At 46.3% G+C, this 17,645-nt stretch overlaps 1 protein-coding gene across 2 annotated transcripts in view; it reads left to right on the forward strand.

The window, feature by feature from the left end:
* DLGAP2 (DLG associated protein 2) overlaps nucleotides 1–17,645 on the forward strand; it is a 724,732-nt gene that overhangs the window by 646,161 nt on the left and 60,926 nt on the right. The gene's annotated exons all lie outside the window — the stretch shown is intronic.

Raw genomic sequence — 17,645 nt, forward strand, 5'->3', positions numbered from 1 at the left:
ACCTACAGTTCTGATGTGAGCTAACCCTTGAGTGTTGCCTTAAGCCAGTGAATTTATGGTAATGTGTTATGCAGTGTATTAGTCAGGGTTCTCCAGAAACATAGGGTGTGTGTGTGTGTGTGTGTGTGTGTGTGTGTAGAGAGAGACAGAGACAGAGAGATTAACTGTAAGGAACTGGCTCTCATGATTGTGTAGGCTGGCAAGTTCAAATTCTGCAGGGCAGACTGACAGGCTAGAGGGTCAAGGAAGAATTTAGGCTGTAGCTCAAGTCTGAAGACAGTCTGGAGGCACAATTTCTCTTCCCGAGGAGGTCAGTCTTTCCTCTTAAGACTTTCAACTGATTAGATGAGGCCCACCCATATAATGGGGGGCAATCTGCTTACTCAAAGTCCACCAATTTAAATATTAATTGGAGCCCAAAAAAATAAATAAATAAACCATCACAGCACTATCTAGAATACTCTTTGACCAAATATATGGGTCCCACAGAGTAGCCAAGTTGATACATAAGATGAACCATCAGACACAGCAGTAGAAAACTAATACAGGAAGTCACTAGGGAACTTCCTGGCACTCCAGTGGTTAGGACTCCACGCTTTCACTGCCACCGGACCAGGTTCAATCCCTGGTAAGGAAACTAAGATCCTGAAAACCAGTGGCACAGCCAAAAACAAAAGGAAGTCACTAAAATATTAGTAATGGTTATCTTTGGGTGGTGGATTTGTAGCTGAATTTTATTTTTTTAAATATTTTTCAACTTTTTCCAAAAGCGTATATTAATGTTAAAAGAAGAAAAGATACTGAAAATCAGTTGTATTGTCTTCTAAGCCCCCTCGTAACCTGTAATTACTGTCTCTCCAATAATAACACTGCATTTAAATGAATTTTCTTGTGTTGTAAAGTTACAATAGTAATGAATTTATGCTCAGTGACTTCATGAGACTTTTCAGCTGCAAGTGGAATTATAATTTTATGTGGATTTTAAAGGCATAAAATGAAATTTATTCCCAGTAGTATTCCCACATTTTGTGTCTCCAAGGCTCATGTTACATGAGACTTACAGTAAGAGATGCTGGTGGAGAGATGCGTGTCATTGGGAGTAGTTGTGGCTTGGTGTTGCCACCAGGGAACCTCTTCCTTGATGGAGTGAAAGCGATGAGCATTTGAGGGTTACTTACCTGGAGTCTCTCTAAAATCACTTCTAAGTCCAACACCATGAGGAGTACTTGGAAAAGGAGCCTCCAACATACCCCTGGTCCAGACAGTCAAGGGCTTTCCCAGCACGGATGCCCCTCCCAGCATTGGGCCCCCTCCCAATATCGGGTGACTTTCAGCTATTGCAGAGTTCCCATACTGAGAGTTTTCCATCTGTCATTTTCCTGCACAGTTGATGTCATAATTCTTCTTTTTTATCTTCTGTGTTTTTCTCTACTTCTTGATTAAATTGAATGACAGTGTATGCTCATTTCTTTTTATTATCCCTGTAATTGTCATCCAGTGAATGTTCAACAAACATTGCTAGCTGACTGGGACCCCATTTATGAACTCTTTGTGGTACAGTTACAATCTTATTTTTATTTCAAATGGAGGTACATTTAGTGATTATCTCCTATCACGACAGGGTAGTAGATTCTACCATTGATTCTTACGTTTGTACAGTGAGTATCAAATAGTTATTAAATTCAGCATTTGTCATTAAATGTTGCAATAGTCAAAGAACTCTTTCTTCTTAAGTAGCGTGTACCTCTTATTTTATACAGTGGTAGGTAATCAAATATTTAACCTATAAAATCAAGAGTCAGAAAATATAATGGAGTGAGAAAAATGGAAATACGTATTTAACTGCCTCCGTGGTATTTAATCTCAGGTGCTAATAGGGAAAATACTGGAACAAAGGTAGCAATTGCAGGGTAGAACAGAATGTGTTCTCCCTACATACCCCGTCCTCTGCGCACACCAGCTGACGTGGAGTTTATTTATTCGATGTGGTCTCCGTCACCAGACTTCCCTCTAAGTCTCCTGAGAGCGCAGAACACGTCTTCGTTATCCTGACACAGAGTAGGTGCTTAATAATATTTGATGGATGGAATTGCTTATAAGGAAGTTTTAGCCGGGGCCAATTATGTGTGCTTATTAGAGATAATTTTTACTGTAACTTTGTGTCCCATGCAGCTCCTTTGTGAGGCTAATAATTCTCTTTAAAAATTTTAAAAAATTGTAAAATTCTCTTTAAAAAATTCTCTTTAAAAAAAATAATTCTCTTTAAAAATTCTTTTTAAAAAAAAATGAAGGTCATACAGAGCCACTGAAGATTTCAAGGAGGCTAGCAGCTTTCTATTCTAGAGAGATTGGTCTGTCTGGGCGGACACAATTAGGTGTCTATCAGGAAATCCAGATGATTGTCAGGGGCTGCCTTAGTGATGGCAGTCGGGGTGGAGAAAATGTGTTGGGAGGTCCACATGTTAGGGACAGAGCCGGACACGGGAGCAGGCACAGGCGCACCCCCAAGGCTGCGACTTGGGCGGGGCTGGGGGTGTGAGTCAGTGAGAGGGGGAGGCTGGCAGGAGAAGCAGACATCGGGAAGGTGCTGAGTCCAGCCTGGACACACTGAGTCTACAGTGGCGGAGAGGAGGGGCCCCCGCAGTCCTGGTGACCAGGTAAGAGACCAGACCTCCCAGACCCGGTGCTGCCTGCCTGCCGAGTGCCCGCTCTCTCTACCTTCTGGGCCTGGTGGAGGGGTGGGCACGGTGCGGACATGTCAGAAAGACACAGACTGAACTGAAGGAGCCCCAGTGGCCAAAACTAGGACAGTTTGAGCCACAGAAGAAATAATAAAGGTATTGGATTGTCATCCACAAAAGAAGCGCCCGTGAGTCCATACTAATATTTGCAAAGCACTGAATAAATAAATGACGGGGAAGCAGGATAGTGCTTTCTTGCAGTAGAATTTTTAACACAGGAGGATTAGGGAAAAGAAAAGCACGCCTGGGCCGGCACCGCCACGTTAACTGACGCAGCAAGAGTGACCGATGGGCGAGCGAAGGCTCATGTCTGCTTGGCCTCAAGATATCTGCCTACAAGACGTGTATTAGTTATCAAGGGAACAGTAGGAATGTCACAGTGGAGAACCAGAAGGACCCTCCCCCACTTAACCAGGTAATTAGGGTTGACATCAACCCTCTGAGATGCAAAGACATCGTACGCCCTGGATACGATGCACAGAGCAAGCTTCTGAGGGGTTCTGAGGGGTTCTCACCAGAAATGCATCACCTCCGCCTGATGATGGAAGAAGTCCACACCCCAAGTGAGGGGATAGTTACATAATAAGTGATGAACACTCTTCCAGAGCATCCGTCATGACAGACAAGGGCGGACAGGCGAGTCGTCACAGGTTGGAGGAGATTCAGGAGCCGGGACAACCAAATGCAGCCTGGGATGGATCCTGGACCATGAACAGATCACTCGTGGGAAAGCTGGTCAAATTCTAATAAGTTCCAATTTCCTGGTGTTTCTGACTATACTACAATTATGTAAGATGTGAACATTAAGGAGAGGTGGGGGAAGGGTGTATGGAAACATTCTGCAAAATTATTGCAAAACGTTGTTTGTAGTTAATGATATGCTGTGGCTGGTAAATGTCACTGAAATCGGGTCTTTCTTCAGCAGTTCCGCCATCCGTTTACACATCACTGCTTGGAGGTCATGGCTGATCCAGGATCTTTAGCTCTGAAGGTGAAAGGCTCAAGCAAAGTGGGGCATGTGCTGACTGATAAAACCAAAGCGTCCAGGGCTGGAGACACCCTGAGGCCTGCATCCGCAGAGGTCCAGGCAGCAACCCTGCAGACTCACTCCTGCTTTGCTGTGTGTTTGCTGCATCCAGACCCTCCCGAGCCAGGGAGGGATGGCCACGGCCCATGCAGGCTGGCACTGCCCAGTCCAGTTCAGGGCATCTGTTCATTTGCCGTCGAGCAGATACTGACCGAGCTCCTGTGAGGTGTCAGGCACCACTCAGGTGCTTTAGAAACACAATGAACAAAACAGACAGAAATCCCAGGCCTCGTGGTTCTTAGTGTGCGACAGAGGAAGACACGCCATTCACGTGATAACTAATCAGTAATAAAGGAGCGAAGGGCCTCGCGTATTAGAGGCGGGAAGTGCCACAGGGAACAATGATCCGAGTCTGGGGGTCTGGTAGGCCTGCGAGTGTGGTCATGTGGGTGGCTTGGGGAGAGGGTTGCAGCTGAAGTGGCCTGGTCAGGGTGGGCTTCCCGGGAAGGTGACAGCCAGGCGCAGGTGTTGGCATGAGGACCTCTGAGAGGATGTCTGAGTTCCTGGTGGGGAGCGGGGCGTGCTGCAGAGTCACGGGAGAAGCAGGGTCCGGTGAGGCTGGAATAAGCCTCCAGGAGGGGAAACGTCGTCAGAGAGGTGAGAGGCGATGGGTTGGGTGGGAGGGCAGGTTAGCGGGGCCCCACCATCCACATGATCATAAATCCATTGCCGCGTTACTTTGGGGCAGACAGGTGAAGTCATCTAATTCATGTCTTAACAGCCTTAAGGAGAAAAGTCACCCATGACCCTGATTAGAAGGGTGAGGCCAACTTTGTACAGAGCCATCATGGTGGGTGTGGCCACCACTGCGATGGGTGTTACAGGGGTAGAGGGACCAGGCTCAACTGTGAACACACAAGGACAAGCAGGGGTTCCAGCCCAGGAGCAGGGTGGGCTCGCGGACGGAAAGTCTCCAAGAGGAAACATCAGGGCTCAGGGATCCTGGCCAAACCCACCTTACAGGATTCTTGCTGCAGGCGGGCAGGTGATCAGACCTCACCTGGAGGAGAGTGGGGCACAGGGAACCCCATTGGAACCGGGAGTGAGCAGATATCGGGTGAGGGATGCTGGCTACTCCGACTTGGCAGGATTCTCCCTAAAATTGGGCTCTTTGGGGGCAGAGTCAGGAGGCCGGGACTCGGAGGGGCCCAGCTGAAGCCTGTCAAGGAGAAGTTCTTTGTCAGCAGGAACGCTGGCTCCAGGGTGGAAGTTGGCCTGGAGAAGCTGCAAGGACAGAGGCAGGGAGACCGGTCATGCTGCAGTAACCAGCCTTCCTGATTCAGGTGATGGAGGCCACAGGAGGGCAGAAAAAGCCACAGCAAGAAACAGTCAGATTCTGGGTGTGAGACAGCAGAATTTCTGAGAAAGTCACCGTCCTCGCAGTAACTGTGCTGGATAATCCAGAAACAATTACGATACGGGTGCTGCACCCGTAGCAGTGCTTCCCGGGGCGGCCAGCTGTTTCCACGGCTGGCTGATTTCACCCATCACTCACAAATTCTCTGGGTTTTCCATTTTCTTCCACACTGCCATTTTCTTGCTTCCTTTTGCCAACTGTACGTTGGAGTCATTGAATGTGGACTCTAACTTTTCTTTGATCACCACGATGCAAAGGTATTCAGTTAGCGTCGATTATCATCGTCTGTGTGCAGTCTCTTCCCCCCGAGAGCGTGAGCTCCGTGCACATGCAGGCGAGTTCTGTGTTTCGCGTCTGTGCCCAGCGCGGTGGCACCCAAGAGGTATAGTAGTTAAATACATAGGTAACAAGTTAATCAATGGTAAGGTATTCATCCAGTGTACCAGTTAGCCTGTTAATGGAATTAACTCCCTACGGGACCGCCATTACCTGTAAGCCATACAGGTTGGTTAGCCCGACCAGCAGTGCTCATTTTGTCCCATTTGGTCGGCTTCTTCTGATTGTTTACATAGCAGGGACTCGGAAAGCTGGTCACTGGACCGCACGCCACCTCGGACGGGCCCCGAGAGTGCCTTTCCTGAAGGCGCAGGTCTGTCTGACCCACACCCCCGATGTCCTGGCCGTTGGTAAAACCGTTGGGCCGGGCGATGACATCAGTATGAGCGTCACGTCACTGATCTGCTGTCCTGTTTCCCCGCCCTCGGATGGGGCACCGAGCCCAGCTCGGGGCTGAACAGTCAATACGTCCTGTCTTGGTGATCATTTGTCTAAGGGACCAGGCCTGGGAAAGGGTTAGGATGCTTCTAAGCCAGGCTGCACGTTCCCTCGTTGTTCTCCGGGCAGGATACACCAGTCAATACGTGACCGTTTAATGTTTGATGAGCTCCAGGGCAATGATTACACTCGAGTCTCCTCCAAGAGAAGAGTTCCCGACCCTGCCTCCCCGCCCTACAAGGACCTCAGGGCCCCATTTCTGCATCCCCACCTGCCCTGTGTCAGGGATTCCACAGTCACACGTCACCACTCTCAGTGCTCAGAGCAAAGTTGGCACAGGGGTGCCCGAGATGTTTAAACAACCACCACACCGGTGACCAGACACTCTGGACTCTGACCGGAGGTGGTCAGCATCTGTGTGGGTTCAGGCTTTCTCTCCAGGAAGCAGGGCTGAGTGAACTGTGCCCTGGGGGCCCAGCTCTAAGTGCTCGGTGGTTGCCCATCACGCAGATACAAACCTTGTCTCCCAGCACCAGCGGAAAGACTTTTCAAGAGTGTGTTTATTATTGTTTGTGGATGAAATAAACATCTAGATTCTCCAAAAGGTCCCTCAGTGGGGTCCCCTCTTCTTCTATCCAAGTAGACCTGCGTTTCTCAAAGTGTGGGCTGGTCCGTAGACCACCTGACATAGAATCACCTAGAATGTTCATTAAAATTTGGATTTGGGGCTGACCCCACCCTTAAATCCATCTTGGGAACGTGATCTAGGAATCTACATTATTGGCAAGCCCCCAGGGGATTGTGATACAGGTTAACACTTCTGAGACCATTAAATGGATGTTTTCCTGCTGCCCCGACACTAGCCTTTAATATAAACCGGCAACTGTCAGAAATTTTAATAAAGAAAAAAGCTCTGTACTTGCTTAAAAAACCATCTCAAACATAGAAGAAGGTGTGGATGTAATTAGCAATGAAAGGATCTCAGACCAGAGGAAGATTCCCCTGCGATGGTCTCGAGAATAGTCGCTGAGCGGAGCCCTTGCCCAGCACTGCCGGAGGGAAGTCTGACGCTCTGTACGGGGCTCGTGGTGTGACGAGGTACATACTGCGGTCGCCTCTGTCTCTGAAGCCCTGGTAAGAGAAGTGGGATTGAGGTCATGGCTCGGCAGCGAGCTTCTCTGAACCTTTGCCGCGGCCTGAGTCACTGAACCGCGTACACAACCCTGAAGTGCGTGGGGCTGGGCTGGTCGTTGTCACAGGGAGAAAGTCTGGGTCAAGCACGTTAGCGACGCACTCAGCCTCACACTGCGAGGGTGGATAGAGGGAAATTCAGACCCCGGACCCAGGTCCCCTGGCTGCAAACCTCTGCTCTTCTCGGCCCGCAGCCCCTCCCTCTTCGCAGGGGTTGGTTGGGGGGTGCACGTTAAGGTGAAGCTGAAAGCCCTCCTTTTGCGTTTGTCTCCGGTCACGTGGATGGTGACGTGCAGGTCCTTTCAGAGTAGAAGGTTTATCACAACCCGGAGAAGGAAGGCCATTTCCATATTCTCCTGAGGTCTTTTTGTTCACAGCTTAGAAAGCGGATGGTGGCAAGAATTTCTCCTGATGGCACCAATCGGACCGTCTAGTGAGACCAGCCTGTACTTTTTCCATTAGTTTTACAAACTTTCCCCATCCTTGTTTGCCTAAGATGCCGCTTCAGGGTAGGATTTTTCCACTTAGCAATCTGAGACCTTGCGCTCTGCTCCATTTCAGCGACCACCCCCAGCCCCGTGACTTAAAGTTCTTTCATCTAAGGGAGGAAACAAAGCACGAGGCCCTGTGCTGGCTCTGAGGCCCTGGGTCAGTGACGGCGCCAGAACCAAAGCTGGCAGCTCTCTGCTCTGGAGAGAAACCGTTGCACGGTTTTGTATTCTTCTGAAATATTATTTTATCACACAGTTGTAATAATGCATTGCAAATGTTTTAAAATATATGTATAATACTAAAGTAACACGTGCAGGCTTTGGAGGTAGCGATCTCTGTGCAGAATCTGTAGCGCCTGCTCTGGGACCTTTGGGGCCTGGGTCCCCTCTCAGGAAGGATCCCCTTGCCTTCATGAAGTACGTGGGTTGTTGTCCCTTCCCCAGAGAATCATAGACAGCCTCAAAGGCGATGAGCACAATGAAACCGTTTTGTGGTCACCTGTGCGGCCTTGGGGCCTCCCCTCCCCTCTCGGTGATGCCCAGGGCCCGTGAACACACCGTGAACTGGTGGGTGGGACCTCAGCTTCCTTTGGAAAATTCCTCCCAAATCATCCACGTGAACATACATTTCACTTCAATTGACAAGTGACAGAAAACGAAATATTGTCCTTTTCTCATCTGATTCCTAACAGCTTTACTAAGATATAGTTTATAGATCGTGCCATTCATCCACTTGGCGTATACAGTTCAGTGGCTTGTAGTGTATTCAGAGAGGCCCTTGTGATCAACGTCAGGACGTGTCTTCACACGAAAGGAGCCCCGCACCCACCGGCAGTCACTCCCCAGATCCCTCCCCAGCCACAGCCACCAATGTGCTTTGTGTCTTCGCGGGTTTGCCAGTTCTGGATGTTTCATGGACGTGGAATCCTACAGTACGTGCCCTGTGTGTCCAGCTTCCTTCCCTCAGCATGTTTCTAAGGTTCCTCACTTTGTGGTGGGTGTCAGTTCTTCCTCTCTTTTTCTGGCTGAATGATATTCCATCACGTGGCTACGTCACCGTTTATCCATCCGTCCCTTGATGAACATTTGTTTCCACTTTGGGGCTCTTATGAATAATTCTGCTGTGAACATTCTTGCACAAGTTTTTATATGGACGCTTATCTTCATTCTCTCCTACCTGGGGGTGGAGCTGCAGGGTCATTTGGGAACGTCAGATGTATCCTTTTGAGGAGCTTCCAGACTGTTTTTTTTGTTTGTTTGCTTGTTTTCTGTTTTTTAACCTCTTTATTGGAGTATAATTGCTTTACAATGGTGTGTTAGTTCAGCTTTATAACAAAGTGAATCAGTTATACATAAACATATATCCCCATATCTCCTCCCTCTTGCGTCTCCCTCCCACCCTCCCTATCCCACCCCTCTAGGTGGTCACAAAGCACTGAGCTGATCTCCCTGTGCTATGCACTGCTTCCCACTAGCTATCTATTTTACATTAGGTAGTGTATATATGTCCATGCCACTCTCTCACTTCATCCCAGCTTACCCTTCCCCCTCCCCATGTCCTCAAGTCCATTCTCTACGTCTGCGTCTTTATTCCTGTCCTGCCCCTAGGTTCTTCAGAACTTTTTTTTTTTTTAGATTCCATATATATGTGTTAGCATACGGTATTTGTTTTTCTCTTTCTGACTTACTTCACTCTGTATGACAGACTCTAGGTCCATCCACCTCACTACAAATAACTCAATTTCGTTCCTTTTCATGGCTGCGTAATATTCCATTGTATATATGTGCCACATCTTCTTTATCCATTCGTCTGTCGATGGACACTTAGGTTGCCTCCATGTCCTGGCTATTGTGCTCCCAGACTGTTTTTAAACTGGCTGAACCTCATCTTCTTAATAATATAAATTTCAATGTATTCTATACCATATTGTACTGTATGTATAAATATAAATATGTTTGTATAAAATGTATCCCTCATTTTACCTTTTTAATTTTCTTATTTATATCCATTTATGCTTTCATCTCTGAAGGCTTACAGGCACATCATTTTGTCACAAGAGCAGAGTTTTTCAGGAACCTTGATACGTTTCCATCCATTGGTGCTGCTAGAGTGTCGTAACATGGAAGATAAAGAATTGGAGCTTTTCCTTAATACTCGTCGTTCTTTCTGATTTTTTAATCTCTCTGCTTTCCTTACAGTGGAATCTAGTTCATAATCCTTTGAGCAATAGTGCCACCTTTTCCTTAAAATACATTTCATAAGTTGAACTATAAGGCAATTTGAATGGAGAAGAAGAGGATTTTTCGAAAGACATTGGGTCTCTTTAAATATATCCTTTGGAAAATCGAATTCTATTAAAATTTATGTGCCACCCAGCAAGCTCCTTGAGAACAAGGGCGAGTATTCAATCATCTTGTTTCTGTCCTTGGCGCCCAGTAAATGTGTGTTAGATGAATGACTCATTTTGCTGGGTAAACATATTTGGGGAGAGCATTTTGACACCGAAAAACATCTCCTAAGAGAGGTTGTTCTGCTGTGGTCCTTACTGATGATGTTGGTCTGCAGGCCTCTGGGTTCCTCTCTGTTTATACGGACTCTGCGTACACAGTTCACTAATATTGACCTCTATTTTGTGTCTCTTTGGAAAAATAAATTGTAGTGAAAGATGCTAGCAAATTGAATTTCAAAGAATAAACCTCAGAAATGCTGAATGTCAAAGGTTTAAGTGGAGACCTTCTATTCTGGTTACACTCAGCAATTTCTAATACAAATATGGGTAGTAAGGCCAGTTTTGTGATATGTGCCTTAGAGGGTCTTGGGATCAACAGTGTTTTCAGTAAAATGGACCCGAGGAGCCTTTCAGTGGAGCCAGAGGGACCCTGGGGGACGCTGTTCTCTGTAAAAATCCACGTGTGGCTTCAGCTGTCACTTGGAATACTTGGCATCCATGAAACACAGTTTCATCATCACACAGAGGGCTTAGAGGGTCATAAACGCAACAGCGGGCTCTTTAAATAAGCAGAAAGGACATGTATGAGAAAATAAGGGAGGATCTCCAGCAGGGAAAGAGCCTCACTGGGAACTGCCATAGTGAAGCCAGTGCCTGCCAGCCCCATTGTGCAGACACCTCTCGGTTTGACACCCCCGGGCTGAACCCCAGCCACATGACCTTGTAAACGAGATACCACCGTTAGCGTGGACTCTGCTTCATGATCCTGGCTTTCACCCAGGTCTGGGGGAATGCATCATCAGAGGAGCGTAGGTCATGTGCCCTTCCCCCGGCTCCAGGGGAGTCTGAGAAAGGAACTAGTTAACGTGTGTAGTCCTGCAAGAGGAGCCCACCTCTGCCTGTCACAGTGACGAATTCTCTAAACAAACAACAACAAAAGGACTGAGACGTCTGTGAGCCAAACAGATGACAAAGACCACCACCACATAATGTAAAAATAAAATGCCCCAGGTAGGAGCTCCGGAGACCTAACTCTGCTACAGAAAGCAGCCGTACACTCTGGAGTGTGTTATGTATGTGCTAGATATCTGTGTGAGACATTTATCTGTGAATTCACTGTATATGTATGAGATGTGCACGTGTAGCATGTATACATGTAATTAGACCAACACAAATGGAGAGAGAAATTGTGATGGAAACTGCAACGTTGCTAAGATGTTAATTCTCCGCAGATTGAGGTATAATTTCAGTGCAACCTCAGTCAAAGCCGATGCCATTCAAAGCAGCCTCACTTTTTAGAGAAACGGACAGGAAGGTTCTAAAATGTGTGTGAAAATGCAAAGGACCTTGGAAGAGCCAAAACAATCTTGACAAAGAAGAACAAAGTTAGACAACTCGCACTATCTGATTTTTTCCAGCCCGGGAACCAGCTGTCTCTTCAAGGATCCCTGTTGCCTTTCAGGAGAATGGTGTTTAGAAACCAAGATCTGGGCACTGGATGTGCTCTGGTTTCCTTAGCAGGCAGAGCTGGTATACACGCTTATATCTATAATTATTTACTTAGTCTACCCATCTGCGTCTGTATCAAGCCGAACATGAATTCATACCGATGTCTCTGACTGTAATCTAATCCAACATGGTTCATTCTAGCTTTTCTCCCTCCCCTTGCTTATCTGTACAGGACAGGTTTAAATTTCCATTGAGACTTCCTCTTTGAACCAATTCAGAAGACTGATGTTGTTTTGTTTTGTCTTTGTTTTTTCTAGTTGAAACACTCACTTTATGGTCGACTGATTGAAATTTATTGTACTAAGGTGCTGACATACTGAGGTGCTATGCTAGTCAGCAACATTGTTAGCATGTGTCAGACCCTACTGACTAATTCACATAAAGGTTTTATTTTATCTTTTGCCAATTTGTCCAAGACAGTAATGATAGCTTTAGTTGATAGATAGCAGGCATGTGAGTATAGCAGGAGATCCAGCTCCTGGGTCTGTTTTATTCATATATTAAAAAAAAGTTTGCAAAGTTGATAAAGGCATTTCATTGATTAATCCTTAAAACAACCGAAACCAAATCCATGCCAAAGTTCCTCAAAAGATATTATCTCTTTCAGACAAATAACCCCATTAAAAATGGGGGTTACTACAAGGAAGTAACTACAAGGAAGGCATAGTTAAGGGGAGGAATATTACCTACATAGTATTATATATCAGCTTTTCAGCATGACGGAGAAAAGGTAGAGTTCCTTCATTTAGAAACTGAGTCTCTTCTTCACATACTCTGCCAAAATACATAATCTGACCAAAAGATGTAGGAGTCTTGATAATCTGCTCATCTTTCAATCCTTGCTAATAAAGATGAACAAATACTCATCACATGGACATCAAATAGTCTAATCAGATGGACCAAACAGGTCGCTTTTCAGAACCTGTTTTCATATCAAAATTGAGTCACTGCAGACCTAACTTTCAAATATCTGGGCATTTTCCAGAAATCTTTCTGTTATTGATTTCTAGTTTAATTTATTTTGGTCCACGAACATACTTTGTATGATTTCTGTTCTTTCAAATTTGTTAAGGTTTGTTTTATAATATAGTCTATTTTGATGAATGCCCAACGTGCACTCACTTGAGAAGAATACGGATGACGCTGTTGTGGGTTGGAGACCATCTGCCCTTAAGACAGAGAGCTGTTGGTGTCAGAATAGACCGGGGTTTCTCAACCTCAGCACTAGTGATATTTGGGGCCAGACGACTCTTTTCAGTTGACGACTATCTGTGCACCATAGAGTTTTGGTAGCATCTCTGCCTCTGCCCAGCACCCTGCCCCCCAAGTTGTGACAACAGAATATCTCCAGGCATTTCCAGTTGTCCCGCGGGAGGTGAAATCTCTCAGGATAAGGAAAACTCAAAAAGACAGAATATATCAATGTGACAGAAGAGTGAGTCTAACCATCACAATTTAAAACTTCTGCTCACCAAGAGACTCCAATAAGAAGGGGACAAGGCAAGCCGCAAAGTGAAGGAAAATGTTTAAAATGCATATCTGACAAAGGACTTGAATACAGAATGCATAAAGAACTCCCACAAAACAAAGCTATAAAGACAAATAACCCCATTAAAAATGGGGGTCAAAAGTTGAAAAGTCACTTCACGAAAGGAGATGTACAAATAACCAACCATCACATCATTAGTCATCCAGGAAATGAGGAGTAAACTTTAACGAGACACCACTTCAGTTTCAGTACAATGGTTCAGCTTGAGAACAGTGACAACCCAGAATGCCGATGAGCGTGTGGGTGAGGGTTACAGAAAGGAAACTGTCAGCGTTCCTTGAGTCCTGAATATGAGATCTGCGCATTTCACGTGTATCAATTTGTCTCAATTTATCACGATGTAGTGGTATTTATTTTTCTATTCCTTGATTTCTATTTTAGAAAAAATGATGTTCTTTTGATGACTTCACCTAGGTTTGTTCTTTTCAAAAAAATCAAACGGTTGAAATGTTTCGTTCGGACAAAATCTGACCCGGAAAAATGAGGGCCCCATCTGAGCAGCCCCCGCCCCCCGTCAGCTCCCCCAGGTGTGTCCTAAGACGTTTCTACCAAACTCCCAGACATGGTGCATTAGGAACACCTACGCTCCCGTCTGCGTCCCCGACACCACGACCCTGAGCACACCTCCGTTGTAGCACTGCCAGATGTAAGAAAGACAAACAGTGAAATTTGAGTTTCAGGTCAACAGTGCATTTTTTTAGTATAGGGATGTCCCATTTGAGACATGTTTGGAACATACTGATATTAAGAGGTACTTGCTGTTCCTCTGAACTTCGAACTCAACTGGGTGCCCTGCATTTTTATCTGGCAGTTATTCCTCCATCTTTGCTGTCTTCCGTGCCTGACACTTTTCCTAGCACCCGCTCGAGGAAATCTGCAGAATTTAGTGGGAAGGTACAAAGGCCTTACCCCGCAGGGGGTGCTGGCCAGTATAATAATACACGTGAGGAACAGAGGAGCAGAATCAGAGCGGCAGGTGCAAACGGTCGAGCGAGGCACGAGGGGAAAGTGCAGGACGCGAGGGCAGCCTCGGCACAGTAGAGGAAGTTCACGGACTCCAGGCTGCAAATGAACCCCGGACGTCAGCCACCTCCTCTCCGGATGCGTTTCCAGCCACGTGACGTGAGCCATTCCTCCGCGAGCCCCGCCAGCCTTCAAGTCAGGTGAAGGAACCTGATTCTGAGCCTGTTTCCTGACCCGTTTCAGAAGCCTCCATAGAGGCGGGAAGGTCTCAGCTGTCCCCAGGCCCCGAGTGCCAGGTCCTCCAGTGTCACTTTTAGGGTCTGAGCTCTTGCGTTGTCACCAACAGACACCCCGGCCCAGCATGGTGTAATTAGGGCACAAGCACACCTTCATCTCCTGCGACTGCAATTAAAGCTTAAAGGACCCTTTTAGTCTAAATATGGAAATAATCTGGAAAAAAAATTTTCTGAAATCACTTAATTGCAAGCTTATGTGACATGTGTGCTGAAAGACATTAGAATAATTTCCATTTTGTAGGAGTAGCACACACACATCTATATCACACACACACACACACACACACACACTTTCTCACACCCCTATCTGTAATGATGTTTAGAATGTTCCATTCTCCATGTAATGCAGTGAAGACAGTGGTCATATATACACGCCCTTCCAGTCAGATTCCATTTATAAAGATGTAAAGTTGCCCTCTGTATCTAGAATAAACACATTTAGTTTGAAAAAAATTGTTTTCTTTTATTTCTCCTTCATACAACCTACTTAGAGTCTTTACTGTTTTTCTAAGGTGACAAAAAGAGAATTGTTTATTTTGTCTAAATATTCAAGCGTATCCACGTGGATCTGAATAGCTGAATACAGAGGCCTGGCATGTATTTTGTTACGTGAACTTGTTTTTACAGTGATCCGGAGTCACAGAAGAGGTTTGTGAGCCTGTGATCCAGCAAACCACTCTGACACAGTTTGCAGAGGGAAAGGAAGAAGTAGAAAACTAGGAAACCTCTTTTATACGACGCCTTTTCACTCTTACAGCTTTCCAAAATAGGTTTCCAATCTCATTTACGCCCATATGACTGTCTAACGTGGGCATCATGTGAAAGGGAAAAAAACTGGAAAAAAATGTTTCATGTTAATTTAGAAAACGTTCTATGGTTTCCTCTTAAGAATTTCTGAGCCACCGGAAAGTCTATACATGAAGATGTATTTCCACGCCTGACAACTGGGATGTCGAAGTAGGAGGGAATAACTGAGGGGCTTTAAGGGAGCTTCAAAGTGGTATCAACTTCCGAAGACGGATTTCTGAAGAGCAGAACTCCGTCGTCAGGAATTGAGGGAGAGGGACAGGTCCTGGGGTCCCGGCCCCGGTTCCAGTGGGTTCCGGCAGCCCTGCCCCTCCACCGTCGACTCTCCTCCCCGTCTCAGCTCCTGATGTATCTGGGGTCTGGGATTCCTGAGGCTCGCTGGCCTTCCTGGGCAGTATTAGAAGATGCCAAGCTATTAAAATGTTGAACGTGCTATGAACCCTAATGAGGCACAGTTGGGTTTATTTTTGACTGTGTAAAACATTTGGTGATAGAGGACCAGACCTCCTGGGCCGTCTGCTCCTGTGACCCAGCAGCCGCCATCTTGGGGCTAAACGCGTGAGTTTCGGAGCCAGGCTGCCCGGCCCCGGAGTGTAGCGCTGCGTTCGCCCCGGGGGCACCTGGGCAAGGTGCGCCTCGGTCTGCCTGTTTGCACAATGAGGCCCTACTGTGTGGGGTTCCCGCGAGCGCTGAATGGGTTGGTACCGGGTCAGAAGCTTGCAGGGATCCAGCGTAACAGTGTATAGCAAACGTTAACTGTTGTGAGTCTATAAAAGAAAACAACCTGATTAGCTTTCTATAGCGGACGCTCTTCTCTAAGGGGCTACCCTGTGTTGGAATAGGGAGATGGTTGGGAGGTTTTTAAAATGTATTTGAAACGTAGACTCACAAATACATGGAATCGTGTGTGGGTCCCACCCAGCCACCACCAAAGGGGCATTTGCTGTAGTTCTGAGTCAGCCCCCGGCTCACGGCGCCAGGCTGTGGGCTGGAAATCTGGATACAGAGATCAAGAAGACACAGCCCTTCTCTTAAAGATTCTCAGAACTTCAATTTGAGAATGTTGAAACGGTGAAGAGCGGTGTTAATCAGCAGGGAAAGCTCTTCTATCGGAAGGAAGGAAGCTAAAAGTGCTAACAGGTAGAAATCGTAGCGTGAGGTCAGCGATTCAAGGAAACAGAAGGAGAGGGGAACCCAGAAAGGTTTCATTTTTGCATACACAAACATGAGGCCGAGAGCCTGAGGGTCCGGGCAGCACACCTCCACACACACCACCGAGGCCGCGATGCTTAGGCCCCTGCAGGTGACCTTGGACTAAACACAGTGCAGGTGAGGCTGACGGACGAGGTCACGTCCAAGCTAGCCTGCGCCCCACGTGGCGGCCGTGGGCGCTGTGGGTGGTCGCACACCCTTCCAGCTGCGGGCCCACGGAGGCGCAAAGGGACCCGCGGCCATGCTGGTGCAGACCCCGGCCCGGAGCCGCGGGGCTGACGAGGACGTGGGCGGGGCTTGCACCCTTTACGAGCCAAGGTCAGCGCTGGCTCCACACTCACTTCTCTCCCATTCCCTTTCCTTTCTTTTCTTTTTTTTTCCTTTGTTTTTTTGTTTTGAGTAGAGAGAAGGAAGGTAGGAGCTGGAATATGTTATACACCTGGTTTTAAAACAAAAATTATTATTATTATAAGTTATGATATAAATTGTATTCTATTAATATCTAAAAATACATATTATTAATTTTACCCAAAGTAATGACTTTATAAGAAATGGGCTTTGCTTAATCAGAACTTTTCATTGAGCCCATTTTTTTCTCTTCTGCCCCATTTCTAAAGAAGTAAGGCACAGAGAAAACAATTTACATCAAGAATTTACTGTGAAAAACAAGGGAACCTTCTTCAGCCGAATACAGAGTCAGAATTAGCAACCTGACATTTATACACATTTTTATACACAGGCCTGTGCCCTGATCCTATTTCATGTTCCCATTGTGATCTGCAATACGAAGGAAGAATAAACTCATTATCTGTGTCCACATTATTCCAGGTTGGGGTCAAATAAGAGGAATTCCTACTATATTGTGGAAAGTCTGTCACCAAAACCTGAAAGGAGTTCGGTTAGTCAGAAACGTAAGCTAAGCCGCACCTTCTACATACCAGACACCCTCAAGGTTTTCCCGTACGTCTGACATTTTGCAAAATAACGAGAAGGGATCCCAGAGGAAATAGATTTTTAAAGCTGTTTGGGAGAAAATGATCATTATGATAACAAAATACGGATGTGATTTCTCAGTCTGCTCTCTGCCTGTATTGCGTGATCTGCACAACTTCTCATACGTTAAAACTGAAGGCAAGCCTTTGATTTTTTTTTCTTTTATTTTTCTGAGTGTGTACCATGATTTTTATGAGACTCTCGTGGTTTTTTGGCCCCAATTCG

The sequence above is a fragment of the Orcinus orca genome, chromosome 21, assembly GCF_937001465.1.
Source record: "Orcinus orca chromosome 21, mOrcOrc1.1, whole genome shotgun sequence".
Classification (NCBI taxonomy): domain Eukaryota; kingdom Metazoa; phylum Chordata; class Mammalia; order Artiodactyla; family Delphinidae; genus Orcinus; species Orcinus orca.